The sequence below is a fragment of the Macaca fascicularis genome, chromosome 19 (assembly GCF_037993035.2).
Source record: "Macaca fascicularis isolate 582-1 chromosome 19, T2T-MFA8v1.1".
NCBI lineage: Eukaryota > Metazoa > Chordata > Mammalia > Primates > Cercopithecidae > Macaca > Macaca fascicularis.
In genome coordinates, this window is record NC_088393.1 from 38,812,203 (window position 1) to 38,828,797 (window position 16,595).

Genomic DNA, 16,595 nt, shown 5'->3' on the forward strand with positions numbered 1-16,595 from the left:
GTCTTATTTATATAATGATTGCTTTTCCTTTCGGTAGACGCCCAGCATGGGATGGCTGGATCAAATGGTAACTCTACTTTTAGTTCTTTGAGAAATCTCCATACTGTGTTTCCATAGAAGTTGTACTAATTTACATTCCCATCAGCAGTGTCTGAGCGATTCCTTTTCACCACATCCACCCCCACGTCTTTTTTTTTTTTTTTTTTTTTTCTTCTCCTTTTAAAACATGGCCATTCTGACCAGGGTAAAGTGGTATCTCATTATGGTTCTAACTTGCATTTCCCTGATGACTAGCAATGTTGAACATGTTTTCATCTTTGTTGCCATTTGTATGTCATCTTTTGAGAAATGTCTACTCATGTCGTTCACCCACTTCATAATGGGATTATTCGTTTTCCTCTTGCCGATTTGTTTGAGCTCCTTGTGGATTCTAGATGTTAATCCTTTGTTGGGTGTACAGTTCCTTCAGGTCACCTGCAAGTCTGGCAGGTTCTCCAGTCAAGAGCCCAGACAGGCTTGGTACCTGGCAGAAAGTCATGAAAGCTCAGTTTGCACACCTGTAAAATGCAGAATCCTTTCCAGGCACTTCCATGTCAATGAGAGAACTCTGACTCTTTTATTTCTAAGGACCACAGACCTTACTATTTCTCCTCTCCCTACACATTTAGACAGTGGGTCTCTGGTTTGACCTGTTCTTGCTGCTTAATCTTACAGAGAACATTCTCCGGATTCCTGCTATCTTGATGTGTCTCTCTGCACCAGCCACTCCATCACCTGAAAGCTTTGTAGTAACACAGCACCTCTCAGCTGAGGCTCGCTTCCCTAACACAAGTGCTTCCCAGCGTGCACTGATAACACTCAGCCACGCAGGGAGAGAGGAGCTGATAAGGCCACATGCTCATCAGAAAATGATGCCTTTTAAATGCAACAGCCCCCTAACTCTGGTGCTAAATCACAGCACTGAAAAATATCTACAGGTACCTATGGAGGAGGAAGATGAAAGAAAAATACCTTTTGTTGGATGGAAAAGAAGCAGCCAAGAAGAAAAGCGTTTTCATGCATGGACTATGTCAAGGTCCCACAACTGTCACCAAGACCACCGCGATGGAAGCATCTTCTTCATTGGCCAATAGACATCAGTGCAAGGATGGTTGTGCATGGAAAAGAGGAGGCAGAAGGGCAGGAGGGACCTGGTCAACCTTCGGAGTGAGCAGACTCTAAACTTGACTTTTGTCTGGCCCATCGGATCATACTGCTCGTGCAGTCTGTTTGGGTTTTGTTTCCTTTGAGGACCTCTCTCACTCCCACAAATATCCTACAATCCTTGAGTAGTAATTAAAACCCATCAGAGATTAAAATAGTCAGAATGGGTTATGGTAAAAGGGACCTGAAACAGTGAGAAAGGGAGGAGAAGGGAAGAAAGATTAAGGCAGACAGGGGAACCTGTGGAGAGAGCAAGAGCTAGAGACAGAAGGAGAGAAGAGGCAGGGCCATGGAAACAGAGGCAGCGTCTCTCCAAGTCCTTCTCAAAGACACTGGAAGAGTTCGGGAAACCAAACAGGTGTGCAACATGGCAAGCAGTGGAATGGAGGCCTCAGTCCATTTTCTGGATTTTTAGGGCCTCAGATCTCATACCCTGGAATTTCTCATGTTGTTCTCTTTATCTTTATTACCCATCCCAGGCCTAGATTTTCAGCCTGCAAAAACACTCTTGCTTTCATCAAAACCAGAATTCCCTCTGTGTTTTTGTCAAGCATCTTTGCCTTCCTCCTGGGATTCTCATCTGCCTTTTTTGTTTCAATTCCATATCTGTCTACCCTTTCTTCTCCTTCTCCTTCTTTTTTTTTTTTTTTGGTCTCACTCTGTCACATAGGCCAGAGTGCAGTGGCGTGATCTCAGCTCACCGCAACCTCCACTTCCTGGGTTCAAACAATCCTCGTGCCTCAGCTTCCCAAGTAGCTGGGATTGCAGGCATACACCACCACGCCCAGCTAATTTTTTTTATTTTTGGTAGAGATGGGGTTTCGCCGTGTTGGCCAGGCTGGTTTCCAGCTCCTGGCCTCAAGTGATCCACCTTCTTCGGCCTCCCAAATTGCTGGGATTACAGGTGTGAGCCACTGCACCCGACCAAACTTGTCTTCCTCTTTAGGTCAGAATTATCTTGATGCCTTCCCAGACCAAAGCTGGTTGGCTGCTTCTTCCACCACTCTGACGGAACTCAGCTCAGTCCATCATCTCCACCCCATAGAAGGAACCCCAGTTGGCCAGCATGGTTTCCCTGACAGGGGAAGTGTTTCTTCAAGCTCAGAAGGGTTGACAAAGTGGAAACTGCCCACCCTGGAGGTGGCCTCTTCTCCCCAAGGCCAGCACAGAATTCTCCTCAGCCATGGCATTCTCTTGGAGAGCATCTTGATGCAGATGAAGGGTGCTATATAAATCAATGGATCATAAGTCTGTTGGACAGCACTTAGATAGGTAAATGCATGTGTGTTATTCACTCAGTGAACCTTCCTAAAAAAGATAATATGCTCCGTATCTCACCGTGCTGACATATTTCAACTCAATTGATAATGGGTCAGTATTGAGCAAAGCTTACAGAGTGAATTACCTTTTAGCCATCCCTTCCAGTTTAGGGTTGCAGTCACCAACAAAATCAATGTCGAAGGATTCTTGTTGTCTCAGACAATACCAACAGTGACTCCTAATGAAATAAACTATTGAAGCCTTTTAATCAGACCACCTGCCTAAAAGGAGGAAGCCATCCAGAGGAGGCTGGGGCTCTAGGGACCTATTTTCCCCTTACCGGTCAACGCATGAGTGATTCTTTAATTGTAGTAATGATGTGCTTACCCTGGACCCAGACACTCGGGCAGCAAGAGGCAGCAATTCTCTGGGGCAGAGGGTTGGCGTGACCTCAGCTGGGGCTGCACAGGTCCCAGAGCAGGGCTGCATCACCAGGGGCCGTGCAAATGCCTCCAGGTTAGGGGCCTGTTTGACTCCCAGACATGTGATAAATCTCTATTGAAAGAAAGCCCTGCAATAAATGAGCCCTGCTCTGCATCTGAATTCTAGGGTCACTGTTACAAAAATAGGAGCTGGCTGCAAATGTGACTGTCAATGGGCTTCTGCCCCTACCCCTTGCTCTTCCCTCCTCCCCAGCCTATAAATTTCTGAAAAATTAGCTAACATCACCTTAAATATATTTAAATATTAGGAAGCTGAAGGGAATCCAGAAACATAAGAATTGACCTAGAAGCTCTCTGCAAGGCTCTCTTTTGTGTCCACTGATTCACTCTGAGGCACATTTATGGTTTCCTTCTTCTTTATGGATCATCCCCAGATTTTTTTTGGAAATTCATCTTTTCCTCATGCTCCTGTCTGAGTGTGCTCTTCTCTTAGCTCCATGGTGGACCTAGGATTCAAGTCTGTATTAGTCTGTTCTGCATTGCTATAAAGGAATATCTGAGGCTGGGTAGTTTACAAAGAAAAGAGGTTTATTTGGCTCATGGTTCCACAGGCTGTACAAGCATGGCACCATGAATTTCTTCTGGAGAGGCCTCTAGAAGATTTTACTCATTGCAGAAGGGGGAGGGGGGCAGGCAGGTCACATGGCAAGAGGGAGCAAGAGACATGCTAGGCTCTTTTAAACAACCAGCTCCCATGTGAACTAATAGGAGTGAGGACTCACTCATTACCATGGGGAGGGCACCAAGCCATTGATGAGGGATCCATGGGACCGAAACATCTCCCACCAGGCCCTACCTCCAACACTGGGGATCTCATTTCAGCCTGAGATAAGAAGGGTGCAAAACATTCCAATGATATCAAGGTCTAACTTAGTCAGTAGTTGATTCCCTAATGAATCTCATCCTGTCAACCAGAGTGTCAACTCAGGGCTTCTAATGGGGTGACTAACAGAGAAAGACCTTGTTCTCTCTTTCCGAGCAGACATGGACCTGTGGAGTGTGTTTCTGGTTGGTCATTAGCTGGTGGAAAGCCCATCTGAAAATGTGACCCACACCAAGGAGGTTGAGATAAGAGGCTAAGGCAGTGATTTCAAGCCTCAGGATTCCTACCTGAAGTTCTGACCCCCAAGCAAGATCTTCTTGGATTCTTTAGTTCGTGAGCCAAGAAATTCTCTCTTCACTGTGGCCACTTAGCCTTGGTTTTATCTCCCTCCTTGTCCTCCTCCTCCCTCCACCTCCCTCCTCCTCCTTCATCTCTTCTTCCTCCTCCTCCTTCTTCTTCTTCCTCCTCACCTTCTTCTCCTTCCTCCTCTTCTTCTTCTCTTTCTTCTTCTCCTACTTCTCTCTCTCTCTCTGTCTCTCTGTTGTCACAGGCAATCAAAGAATCCTGATGGATTTCCCCCACCTACAAGGAAAAACCCATGAGCATTGGGAAATAAGGCTTCTTTCCATCTGAGGAAGAAGCCCTTCCCAGGAATCCTCTGAGGAAGGGCTCCTGTGCTCCTGTGAACACAGCACCAATCCATGACTACTGCTTTTGAGTAGTAACCAGTAAATTTACAAATAGCCTTTTAAAAAGCCCTAGGAAAGAATTAAGGGCACAGATGGGAAGGGAACTGCCTCTCTTGGAAAACAGATCAAAACAAGAACCACTATCTGTGTAGCTGGTCATACTCAGAGGCACATGATCTCTTGAAGTCCCATTTTTCTGACTGGTGATGATGGCTAGAGAGGAGCTCCTACTATGGATAACTTTGTTGAATCCCCAGTGTGTCTAGAATGGGCAAGAATGATTCTCTCAGCAGCCAGCACCCCTTAACTCTTCCCATGAAAGACCTTTCAGGTCCCTAGAAAAGATCCATTCCTACTCTGGATAGCTGGATCAGTGGACATGACAAATAAGGTAACTGGGATCAGGCATGACAGTATGTTGGAAGAAACCAAAGTCAAACCAACAGCGTATGAGTTCTCCTTTCCTTTGAGTCTATGTGGAGGCTTCCTAGATGTCTGAGCAGCCAGACCCCAATAACTTCCTCTCACCGCCAGCCTTCTTTTGGGGCCAGTGCCACAGGACAAGTTAGTACAATGGAGGTCCAGCATTCAGCAGGATCCTTGAGTAGGAAGCTGGTGGAGGGCCCACCGCCCTTTGTCTACCACGGTGATGAATGGTTGTTGACACGGCTAAACAAAGGTATTATTAGTAGATTACATCTGAGAGGCTGGACTCGTGCAGAAAGAGGGCAACAAGAGCCCTGGGCCCTGCTCAGCTCCCAATTAGTCCACAAAAGCCTAAACCACCAGGTCAGGGATAAAAGTGAATAAATGTTTCTAAATTCTTATCTTAAACACACTTAAGCTTAAAGCTATTTAACTGGGGCTTTAAAAGCATGTGAGCTTCCTGGAGCCCAGCTACCTGCCTCATTCTCTTGCTCTTATTTTTGCTTTTATCCTTTTAGTCTTGAAGAAGCCTAATTAGAAGCTTGAACAGGGCTCTCTCTCCCTGCCCTTAAATCAGTAATTGGCTTCAGTGCAGAGACTGTCAGGAAATTAACACATCACAACATGACAGCTGTTAATTTTTTCTCCTTATTTGTCATATGAATCACCGCTGATTTGCCGGAGTGCATAACAAATTAGTGGGCTGTAATCAGCGGCCTCTCTTCTGTGAGCTGCACCTTCCCTTTTTTTTTCCCTTTTTCCCCCTCTCTCTTTTTTTCTCTCTCCCCCTACAGTCCATTACTTCACTGCCTCAGCAGAGATGACTGTTCCTAGGTGTGTCATTGTCAATAAATCAGAATAAGCAAATGCTAAAAGCGCAAGAAGCTCTTTAAACTTTGATGAAGGCTTTTAGTTACATTTTTAAACTTACACTCATAACTTGAATCGTTTTTTTTTTTAAATTGTCACTCCCTGGTAGTGATAGACTGTCAGGTTTCCAGTCATTTCCTCATCCGACGTGCCAAGGAAGGTGGAACTCCAAGTGTCATTTGCACAAGTTCTGGCTGACGGAGGAGGTGGAGGAGGTGTTAAGGAAGGCAGGGGAAGGGAGAGAGATCAGAGGTTCCAACAGGGTCAGACCAAGGCACTTCCCCTTTTGAGTGAGAGGTTTAGCGGGGGCCAGGTATGGTAGCTCACGCCAGTAATCCCAACAATTTGGAGGCCGAGGTGGGTGGATCACTTGAGGTCAGGAATTCGAGACCAGTCTGACCAACATAGTGAAACCCCATCTCTATAAAAAAAATACAAAAATTAGCCGGGTATGGTGGCATGCACCTGTTGTACTGCCAGCTACCCGGGGAGGCTGAGGTGGGAAAATCACTTGAACCTGGGGGCAAAGGTTGCAGTGAGTCAAGATCATGCCACTGCACTCCAGTCTGGACAACACAGTGAGACCCTGTCTCAAAAAAAAAAAAAAATAATGAGACTTAGGGGAGAGAGAAAAACAGGAGGAAGAATGGGAGGTGAACACACAGGGTGGGAGGAAGAGACATGGATTCTGGAATCTCATCCTCCTCAACCTTTCCAACTTGACTTATTATCCACTGTGTCTGGGTCATCTGAGGAGTGTGGGCTTTTAACCAGGACTACCAAGAAGAGTCATGGGTTCTCAGACTTTATTCCTCATTCAGCCTGCCAGAAGACCTATTGGTGGGCCTTAAATTCAATACTTATCACCTCTGGCAAGGAGGGAGCAATAGGAAGATTGGTACCACTGGAAGGCTTCACCACGTGGGTTTCAGTTCTAGACTCTAAGATTTGCCAAACAAATCTGTGTTCTCTGCATCCATACTGTGGAGGCAGAAGGGGAAGGCACTTCCTCCTTCTCATCCTGGATCTGTTGTACTGACAAGTCCATGTCTTTCTAACCTGGGACCAGTAGGGAATTGGTGGTGGTGGCTTCACATTGGGGTACCGCCTCTCAGGGACCTATCAGCATGTTCTCTTGGTTATTACAGACTGATGTTGAACCTAGGAGTGAGAGTATTTCAGGGGTGAATTTCTTCTTTCCTTTCATTTACTACACATCCATCCTTCCATCCATCCGTGCACCCATCCACCAGTTCATCCTTTCATCCATCCACCAATTTATCCACCAAGCCATCTATCCATTCATCCACCCATCCAACTGTCCATCCATCCATCCACCCATCCACCCATCCATGCACCCATTCATCCATCCCCCCATCCATCCAACTGTCCATCCATCCATCTACCCATCCACCCATCCATCCACTCATTGATCCATCCATTTACTCATTCATCCATCCACCCATCCATCCACCCATCCATCTATCCACCCATCCATCTATCCATTCATCCATCCATCCATCTACCCATCCACCCATCCATCCACTCATTCATCCATCCATTTACTCATCCATCCATCCATCCATCCATCCATCCATCCATCCATCCATCCGTCTGTCCATCAATCCATTCATCCATTATCAGTGTACTTTGCATGCAGCAGCATGGCATGAGCCCAATGCATGAACAAGAGGGTCAGAGGGAGAGAGCAGAGGGAGAGTGTGGAAAATGCTATCTATCTCAAGATAAGCCCCTCTCAAGGTACTCCAGGATGTCCCCATGGTGGATATGGAGGAAAGTGAAAAAGCCTTTCATTCTTAACCATAGCCATAAGCAGATTTTATGTATCCATACTGGTCTTAAGTCACCCTTTTCCCAAGAGTTACTCTAATGACTTTTTTGCACTGAATTCCAATTTGGCTACTTGAGAATTGAGTTTAGTTCAGTTTATCAAGTACATTGGCAGGACTATTATGCACTGGATACTAGTTTAGGAGCAAAAAGATTCAATAAATTAGGGTCTATGCCCTTGAAAATTATGTAAATTTTAGAAAAGCTGTTATAATTTTAAAACTGTGTTTTGTTTGTGTGTTTGTCTGTTTGTTTTTCAATTCTCAACACCCAGGACATGGAATGTGTGTCCTGCAGGCTGGTCTGTTTCCTGAGAGCTGAGATGTCCTGTCCTAAGGTACACAAAACAGTTTTCTAAACATTAGTCGTTTTAATAGACAGAGTCATTAGGTCTTGCTCATGTGAAAGCCACTGAAATCTTTTGGAAACATAATAATTGTCTTTTTTTTTTTTTTTGCTTGTGATAATTTATATATGTTCAATGTATTTAAATACAGTTTAATATGCTACATTTTATAAAAATCACCGCTGAGAAAGTTTCTCTCTAATGTCATTTTTGTAAGCTCCAAGAAAGGATTTTTGAGCAAAATACCAATTTTACAATTACTCCGTTGAATCCTAATTTAAGAAAAGAATCATTTATTCATTATGTGAGGTGGAATGAATTTTCCAGGAGAGACTAAGATTGACACTAATGAAGTAGGAGCTTCACAGAAGAAGCAGTAGTGGGAGTTTTGAAATTCTGAGACCAGCACCAGGCCCACCATAGGTATGGACACCTGGCTGGTCCTGAGGGCCCCCACAGGAGTGGGGCATATCAGGTTAGATGCCTCTGAAGACAATAGGGATGGATTCAATAAGTGTTTCCAACACTTGGTAGAATCCAATGGATCAATGAATCCTGCCGCCTGCTGGCTGGCCCTTGAGGGCAAGGGTGCTCTTCCTCCACTCACCAGTATCTCTCCAATACAGGCTGACTTCACTGTCCTCCCCTTCCTGCTGTCTTTGACCTCTAGTCATCTTCTATTCCTATGTTATACAGAGCTGGCTTTTCTCTGAGCACATACCTTGTGCTCCTCTCCCTTCTAAATTGATCTATGGAAGCCACGTTTCTTGCTAAACAAACCTCCTTAAATACACCTTATATCTTCAATGTCCCTGTTCTGTCACAGTGAATGCTGTGGTCTTGGTGATACACTTTAGGAAGAAACTTTCCCTGCAGCCCTCAAGGGTGGCATGTCAGGATCAGGAGTTTGTATCTTCTTTGTATCCCAAGGCTTTTGAGAAGTATTTCTACTTCTGCCTCCGCACCTTTTAGATTAGCACCATCTGGCTCTGCTACCCTCTACTTCTTGTGATCCCCAGCATTTACCAATTTCCTGGGCACTTTTGTCATTCACCAGGAATCATGAGAACTGGGTCAACATCCTCCTTTATCACCAAATATTGTCATTATGAAGGGTGAACTCAGCTTTAACAAGGACGATCTGTAGCCCATCACTGTTGCGTTACAGATGGCTGATCCACTTGCCCATCTCAGTGACCTCACCCTACTTTAGCCAGCCAACCAGGTGCTGGACCGCCTGCGTCCCTAGGTGCACCATACCTTCTCCCCAAAACTACAACTCTCTCAAGTCTTAATTACTAGAACCATCTCATTCTCAGATCCAATGTCTTATCCTAGCTCCCTTAAAGATTTACTGATTTTTGTACATTTACTTCTATTTTTTTGAGACTTCTGGGTCTCAGATGCTGATATGGTTTGTAGTCTCACCCAAATTTTGACCTGTCATCCCAAGGTGTCAAGGGAGGGACCTGGAGGGAGGTAATTGGATCATGTGGGAGGTTTCTCCCATGCTGTTCTCATGATAGTGAGGGAGCTCTCACCAGATCTGATGGTTTTATAAGGGGCTCTTCCCTCTTCACTCACTTGCTGTCTCTCTTGCTGCCTTGTGAAGAAGGTGCCTTGCTCCCCCCTTTACCTTCTGCCATGATTGTAAGTTTCCTGAGGCCTCCCCAGCCATATGGAACTGTGAGTCGATTAGGCCTCTTGTATTAGTCTGTTCTCATGCTGCCATAAGGACATACCCGAGACTGGAAAATGTATTAAGAAAAAAGGTTTAATTGACTCACAGTTCTGCAGGGCTTGGGAGGCCTCAGGAGACTTACAATAATGGCAGAAGGGGAAGCAAACATGTCGTTCTTCGCATGGTTGCAGCAAGGAGAAGTGCAGAGTGAAGAGAGTAAAGATGGTTATACAACCATCAGATCTCATGAGAACTCACTCACTATCACAAGAACAGCATGGAGGTAACTGCCCCCATGATTCAATTACCTCCCATTGAGTCCCTCCCATGACATGTGGGGATTATGGGAACTACAGTTCAAGACGAGATTTGGGTAGAAACACACCCAAACCCTATCACCTCTTTCCTTTATAAATTACCCAGTCTTGGGTATTTCTTTACAGCAGTGTGAAAACGAACTAATACAGATGCCAATACTATTTTCCTTCTGAGCAGTGCCTTCTCCCTTTGTTTCTCCATCTCTTCTCCATGGTCTTCTGTTTCAACCATTCTCATACACCCGAGTCTCCTCTATGACACTTCTCTTTTGCTTGTTTATGCCTCACCCAGGCAAATTCTTATTCCTGAAGCAGTCTCTTCATCCCCCACCTCTATTTTCACTCTGAATTGGCAAGGACCTCTAGAGAAACATCACACAAACTTTGCAAAGTTTGCAAACTGGAGGCACCACAAACACAAGTTCTTTAGGTGCTGATGAGTCTTCTGCACTGATGACCACTCCTGCGAGATTTCTCCCCAGGACAATCAATCCTCTGAGTGATTATCCCAAAACTCCCCAATGTTTTTCCTACTGCCACCTCCCTCCTTTACCCTTCTCCTTCTCTGCCCTCTTTGCGAGAAGCCTGTCCCCATGTTGGAAGTAGGTCTCCTACCCCTACCTACCTCCCTCATCTTCCTCCTTCTCTCCCCTCTCAGCAGAAATCCTGTACCCTGGTGTTGGAGGTAGGGCCTCTCAATTTCCCTCTGCTCCAGTCTTCCCATTCCTGCCTCCTGAGCACCATGGCTGGGTGGATTTATTCCTTCATATATATGGGGATTATTGCCATTCACCAGGAATCATAAGAACTCTCTTTCTCTCTCTCCATATAGATATAGATATAGATATGCCTACAGAGTATGTAGGGTAAAGAGAAAAAATACAATAAAACTCCAAGGAAATGACATATTGTATGGAGAGAGAGAGAGAGAGAGAGAATCTCACTCTGTTACCCAGGCTGGAGTGCAATGGCGTGATCTCAGCTCACTGCTAAGTCCACTTCCTGGGTTCAAGCGATTCTCCTGCCTCAGCCTCCCAAGTAGCTGGGATTATGGGAATGCACCACCACACCCAGCTGATTTTTGTATTTGTAGTAGAGTCGAAGCTTCATCATGTTGCCCAGGCTAGTCTTGAACTCCCATCCTCAGATGATCCACCTGTCTGGGCCTCCCAAAGTGCTGGGATTACAGGCGTGAGCCACCGTGCCCAGCTTTCTTCTAGATTGTATCATCTCTCACTTTTTCTCTCTCTTTGCTTATTCCTTCCAACAATTAAGCATACTTAAACATCTCCCATCCTTATGAAGAAAGAGATCTCCTACAGTCCTAAAGACCTTTTTGTTCTCACAACCAGCAAGTTTCTAAAGAGTTATCATCTCCTGCTGGACCCATTTCTCATAGCTCCATTCCCTCTTTAACATACTGCTGTTTGACTTTGGAGCCCTCCAACTCTCACCAAGACTGCTTAAATGCTTGCGGACAGATAACACTTTTCTTTTTTTTTTTTTTTTTTTTTTTTTTGAGACGGAGTCTTGCTCTGTAGCCCGGGCTGGAGTGCAGTGGCCGGATCTCAGCTCACTGCAAGCTCCGCCTCCCGGGTTTACGCCATTCTCCTGCCTCAGCCTCCGGAGTAGCTGGGACTACAGGCGCCCGCCACCTCGCCTGGCTAGTTTTTTGTATTTTTAGTAGAGACGGGGTTTCACGGTGTTAGCCAGGATGGTCTCGATCTCCTGACCTCGTGATCCGCCCGTCTCGGCCTCCCAAAGTGCTGGGATTACAGGCTTGAGCCACCGCGCCCGGCCAACACTTTTCAATTTTCAGCTAACCTGTTTTATTTTTCTGTGATCATGAGGGCATAACTGCCTCTTAAAAATTTGATTTATGAGACACCACAGCCTCCCTGGGTTCTTTCTTTGCTACCTTTTTCTGGCCATTTCTTTTTGGGCTTCTTCAGAGACTTACTTCTCATGATCTCCTCTCTCTCTCTCCCTCTCTCTCTTTCCATACAATATGTCATTTCCTTGGGGTTTTATTGTATTTTTTCTCTTTACCCTACATACTCTATAGGCAAGCTTGGCCTCTCTTTTGGGCTTCAAATAACTTTAGGCCTAAACTTTTTGGGCATCTACTCTTGCAGATCTCATGAGTATCTCCAAAGCTAACCTGCCATCTCTCTCCCATCTTCAATGGACTTCGGTTCTTTTCTAGGGATGAATGACAAGAGGTCATCCTGGGTTTCTTCCTCTCCAATACAGCCATTGTCTAATCAATCACCAAATTATACTGATTCCCCCATCTGTCCATTCTTGCCGTTCCCACTGCCATGATCCTGATCCACCACCACCACTCTCTCTCATTTGATTAATACAACAGCTTCCATCTTGCCAGCCTTCACTATACCCAACATATTCCACACTGCAGCCAGCATCCTTTTACTCAATGCAATTTTATTTATTTATTTATTTATTTATTTATTTTGAAATAGAGTATTGCTCTGTTGCCCAGGCTGGAGTGCAGTAGTGCAATCATGGCTCACTGCAGGCTTGACCTCCTAGGCTCAAGCAATTCTCCCACCTCAGCCTTCTGAGTAGCTAGGACTACAGGTATGCCCCACCATGCCTGGATAATTTTTAAATTTTTTTTGTAAAGACAGGGTCTCGCTATGATGCCCAGGCTGGTCTTGAACTCCTGGGCTCAAGCAAAATTTGATCTTGTCACTTGCACGCTGAGACACTGCTGCAGACTGCAACAGTGTCATCCTTGACACAGTTTACAAGAACCTTTATGACGACACATCAGCCTAGGGTGGGTCCTCATTTGCCCACCCACATCACAGGTTCGAATCCAGAAACATTGAATTCATTCAGTTTCCTGAAGTTCTGATTTTTCTCTTATCTCCAGGCCTTTGTCCGTGATATTTCCTCTACCTAGAACACTGCTGTCTACCGTTTTACTCCTCAGGTTTAAGCTTCACTGTTGCTTCCTCTCTGTAGCCCTCCCTAATGTCTGTCCCCAGCTCCCAACCTCCCAACCCAGAGATTGGGGCCTGGGTTTCTGTTACTAGCATGACAGCCGGACGTGGCAGCTCACATCACATGGCCTTGATGACATGTCTGTGCCACATCAGGCCCCACTCCAAGAAGACAGTACTCTGTGTCGGGTTGAAGCTTTGTTGTGTTCATTGCTGGAGCCCTGCCAAGCACCATGCCTTGCCCAAATAGTTTCTCTGGAGGTGCCAGTCGAGTTGGTCAGATGTCTTAGTCATCAGTATCCACAGGGACAGACCTGGAGATACCTTTTCATTTCTTTGCCTGAAAATCAGTCTGTGTCTTAGACTCTAAAGTTTGGAATTAAATTTATTATCTACACATCTTTTGGATTTTATCTAATTTTCTATGACATCTGGGTCAATGAAAATATCTCTATATTCCCAAATTAAAACTTACAAGCACCTAGGGTTATTTCTTCTGCACGACTTTAAGTAACTGGTGATTTCAATCTCCTAGCAGATGCTTGGCCCTGCAACAGGCCCAGCTGGGCTGTGCCCTAGGGCTACCGCCCCTCGCACATGTTGGAACCCACCCCTGGTATTCTGGAGAAGTCCTCTCAGCTAGAATTATTTTCAGTTGAGCAGTTCCTGAAACCCTAGAACCTGTAGAGGGCAAAAAACAGAAATAATTTCCAGTCCAGGGCAAAGTAAGGCTGGATGGAAAAAGAGAGAAAGTCAGTTGTTGGACGGCATCAAAAGTCAGCCTGTTCTATTAGGCAAAAATAAACAGAAGCACGGAGAAACCAAACAAGACAAAAATGTTCATTAGCTGCGCCAGTCCAGACCACCCACTTCGTTGAACTGACCACATCACTTCAAGATTCCCTACACATGGCCCCACCCTTCCCTGACCTCCCCAGGGACAGACAGGGCATCAGAGTGGAAAGAAAGAGACCAGCTCAAAGTGGAAAGGAAGAGACCAGCTCAAAAGTGAAGGGTGGGGGTTATTCCCCCACCCCCCACTTCCAAAGCTGCCCAGAGATGGGCTTTGGCAGCATATCCAACAAGACGTCAGCCATGGGGGAGTTCCCTGCCTGACTGCCTTGGTTTCTCCTTGATAGCACAGAATCGTTGTCCATTTACCAACATGAGTCTAAAACAGGGGTCAGAACAGATCAGTATCTGTGGGGAAGGGCAGCATTCTTTGAAGAGGCGTATTCAGGATTCATTATCTCTTTATAATTAAAAACAAACTATTTTTTCCTATTAAACTTAAGAGAAAGTTAAGTTCAATTAAAGCATCTGGCCTCCTTGGGGAGTGCGGAGATAGCGTCCTCATTAGCTCCTGCAGCGACTCTTGGGGTTGGGGGAGGAAGGGCATGGAGATTTCACTTCATTTGTTTGTTCTCTGAGTTTCTTCCTCACTCTATCGGCATGTGAAGGTGGGGACCTGCACATTTTGCTCACCACTGTATCCTCGACTCCTAGAACAGAGCCTGGCACGTGTCAGACAACTGTGGAGGGAACTGATGAGTGGAAGAGAGAATGGAGAAATGAATGAATCAGCATAAGCCCCACAGGGACGAAGACTGGAACTGGAGCCCCCTTTCATCCCCACTGCTGGACATAGGGTGGGGAACACTAAATGCGCTATGCGTTGTTTACTGAAACAGGCTCTACATCAAAATAAAAAAAACAAAACAAAACAAACAGGAAGCTTTTCTGGATCAAGGCTTACGTTTTACAGTTGAGATGCGGAGGCCCAGGGTAGAAGGGAGATTTGAGATTTGCTTGTAGCCTCTGAGATGGTCGGCTGGGAGGCTCTGGCCAAGGTGGGGTTGTTGAACCCCAGGTAAAAGCCCTGCCCAGCCCCTCTTCTTGCTGTCTGAAACAGGGCACCCACACTCTGTCTTTACCAGGGAGTCTTATCTGGAGTTTGAGTTCCAAGACTGGACCTTCGGGGCCTCCCAATAGAAGGGCAGAGATCTTTCCTCATGAATATGTTGGGCCCTTGTGGCTCCCTCGACTCTTAGCAGCTGCCGCAGATCCATTCTCCTCTCTGGCCCCAAGAGCTCACCTGACGGCAGGTTTCTGGATATGGCTAAAATGAAGCCAGGACAGGTGTCAGGTGAAGGGCTTAGGTCTAGGCATAAGGGGATGCTGCTTTGCCCAGGAAAGACCCAGATCAGCAAGCCTTGATTAGCAGCACTTGAAAGAGCCCCTGGGGCTTTTGGCAACTCAGGACAGTTGGTGAACTCCCAGGAAACTCACTCTCCTTCCAGGCCCAGCCCAAATGCTACCTTCTCCAGAAGGCTTTGCTGCCCCCAGCATTGGTGCGATGTACCCCTACTTGGTGGGAGTCCCCTCCTCTGGGTCTCCAGTCACTTCTCAGTGGCCTCCCTCTCAGCTGGTTCATCTGTCTCTGCATAGGATCGTGTGCGTCAACACCGGGACAATGTTTCCGGTCTTCTTTGAATCTTCTGTGTCCAGCACAGTGCCTGACTCCAAGCGGGTACTCAGGAAACACTTCTGACAAGTAGACAAGGCCTCTCTGCATCTTCAGGACCAGAGAAGCCAAAAGAAACTGAAAAGATGGTCTATAAGAGGTTCAGGGGTTGCAGGGGGAAAAGCTGTGAAGGAAAAGGACGCAGTCCTGGCCAACAGGCTGAGATCTCTGGCTGTCCTGTCACCTTTCTGGGCCTCAGGGCCACAAGGCTGCTGGATGCAGTGGGAATGAACCCTGGTGTCCACCCTGGCACTGTCAGATCACATAATCCATATTAGATAAAAAGAGCAGATACATGCCTTTGTTTAAGATGCCACATGCCTGATCCAAGTAAAGGCTGTTTACTCAACCGCTTGTAAAACTCAGGAAGAGCAGACTTGCTCACCTGAACCCAAGCTTGCAGACAGCACTGGAGAGCAGAACTCATGCCCGAGGGCTTTCCCTGGAGCGAAGTCAGGGCTGGAATGCTGGCCAGGATGGCTGGGGAGGTGGAAGGAAGGAAGCGGCGGCGGTGCCTATCCTGTGTGTGTGTGTGTGATTCTTCTCACCTCTCTTCCCTTGCCCAGTCTCTTCTCTCTTTGCAGGCCACTTGTGGGGCACAGAGGCTGGGTTTCCTGGGAAGTAGACTCTTGGGGAAGGAGATTAGTGTGCAGGAGTTTGCTAATGAGTGCTCCTGAGATCCCATCTATGACAAGGAAGGAAATAGGATTGAGCGGAGGAGGAAGTCAGGCTGCCATGAAGTCTCTACCAAATGCTGCAACCAGCCCGGCAGAGAGTCCTGAAGATGGGATGAGCCTTCAGAGCTGCCCAGCTCAAGGGAGAGAGTGCTGACTGGGCCTCTACACACCCTGTCCCCATCAATCAACACTAGGTGCCATTGCCTGGGACAGCCGTAGAGCTTGGGCGAGGCAGTGGTCTTCAGCCAAGGCAATCCTGAAAGGGGCTGGCAGCTGAGGGCTGTCTGTCAGGGGCTCTCCCAGCAGAGAGGAGAATGAGTTCCGAAAGGAGGTCTATGCAGCCCCTCCCAGCGGCCACCACATAGGGTTGACAGTGAAGGTGATCAGAGTGGCATCAGCCATGGTAGCCAGAGAACTATTTGGCTTGATGGGAAACGGGAGTAAGGAATGAAGACT

General features: G+C 46.5%; 1 long non-coding RNA gene across 1 annotated transcript in view; it reads left to right on the forward strand.

Annotated features, from left to right (window-relative positions):
- LOC135968600 (uncharacterized) overlaps positions 1-14,658 on the forward strand; it is a 35,506-nt gene extending 20,848 nt beyond the window's left edge. The window contains exons 2-3 of the long non-coding RNA XR_010583516.1: positions 7,900-7,962; positions 14,445-14,658. This is a non-coding gene — a long non-coding RNA (uncharacterized lncRNA). The remainder of the gene's footprint in view (positions 1-7,899; positions 7,963-14,444) is intronic.
- Positions 14,659-16,595: the final 1,937 nt, after the last annotated feature.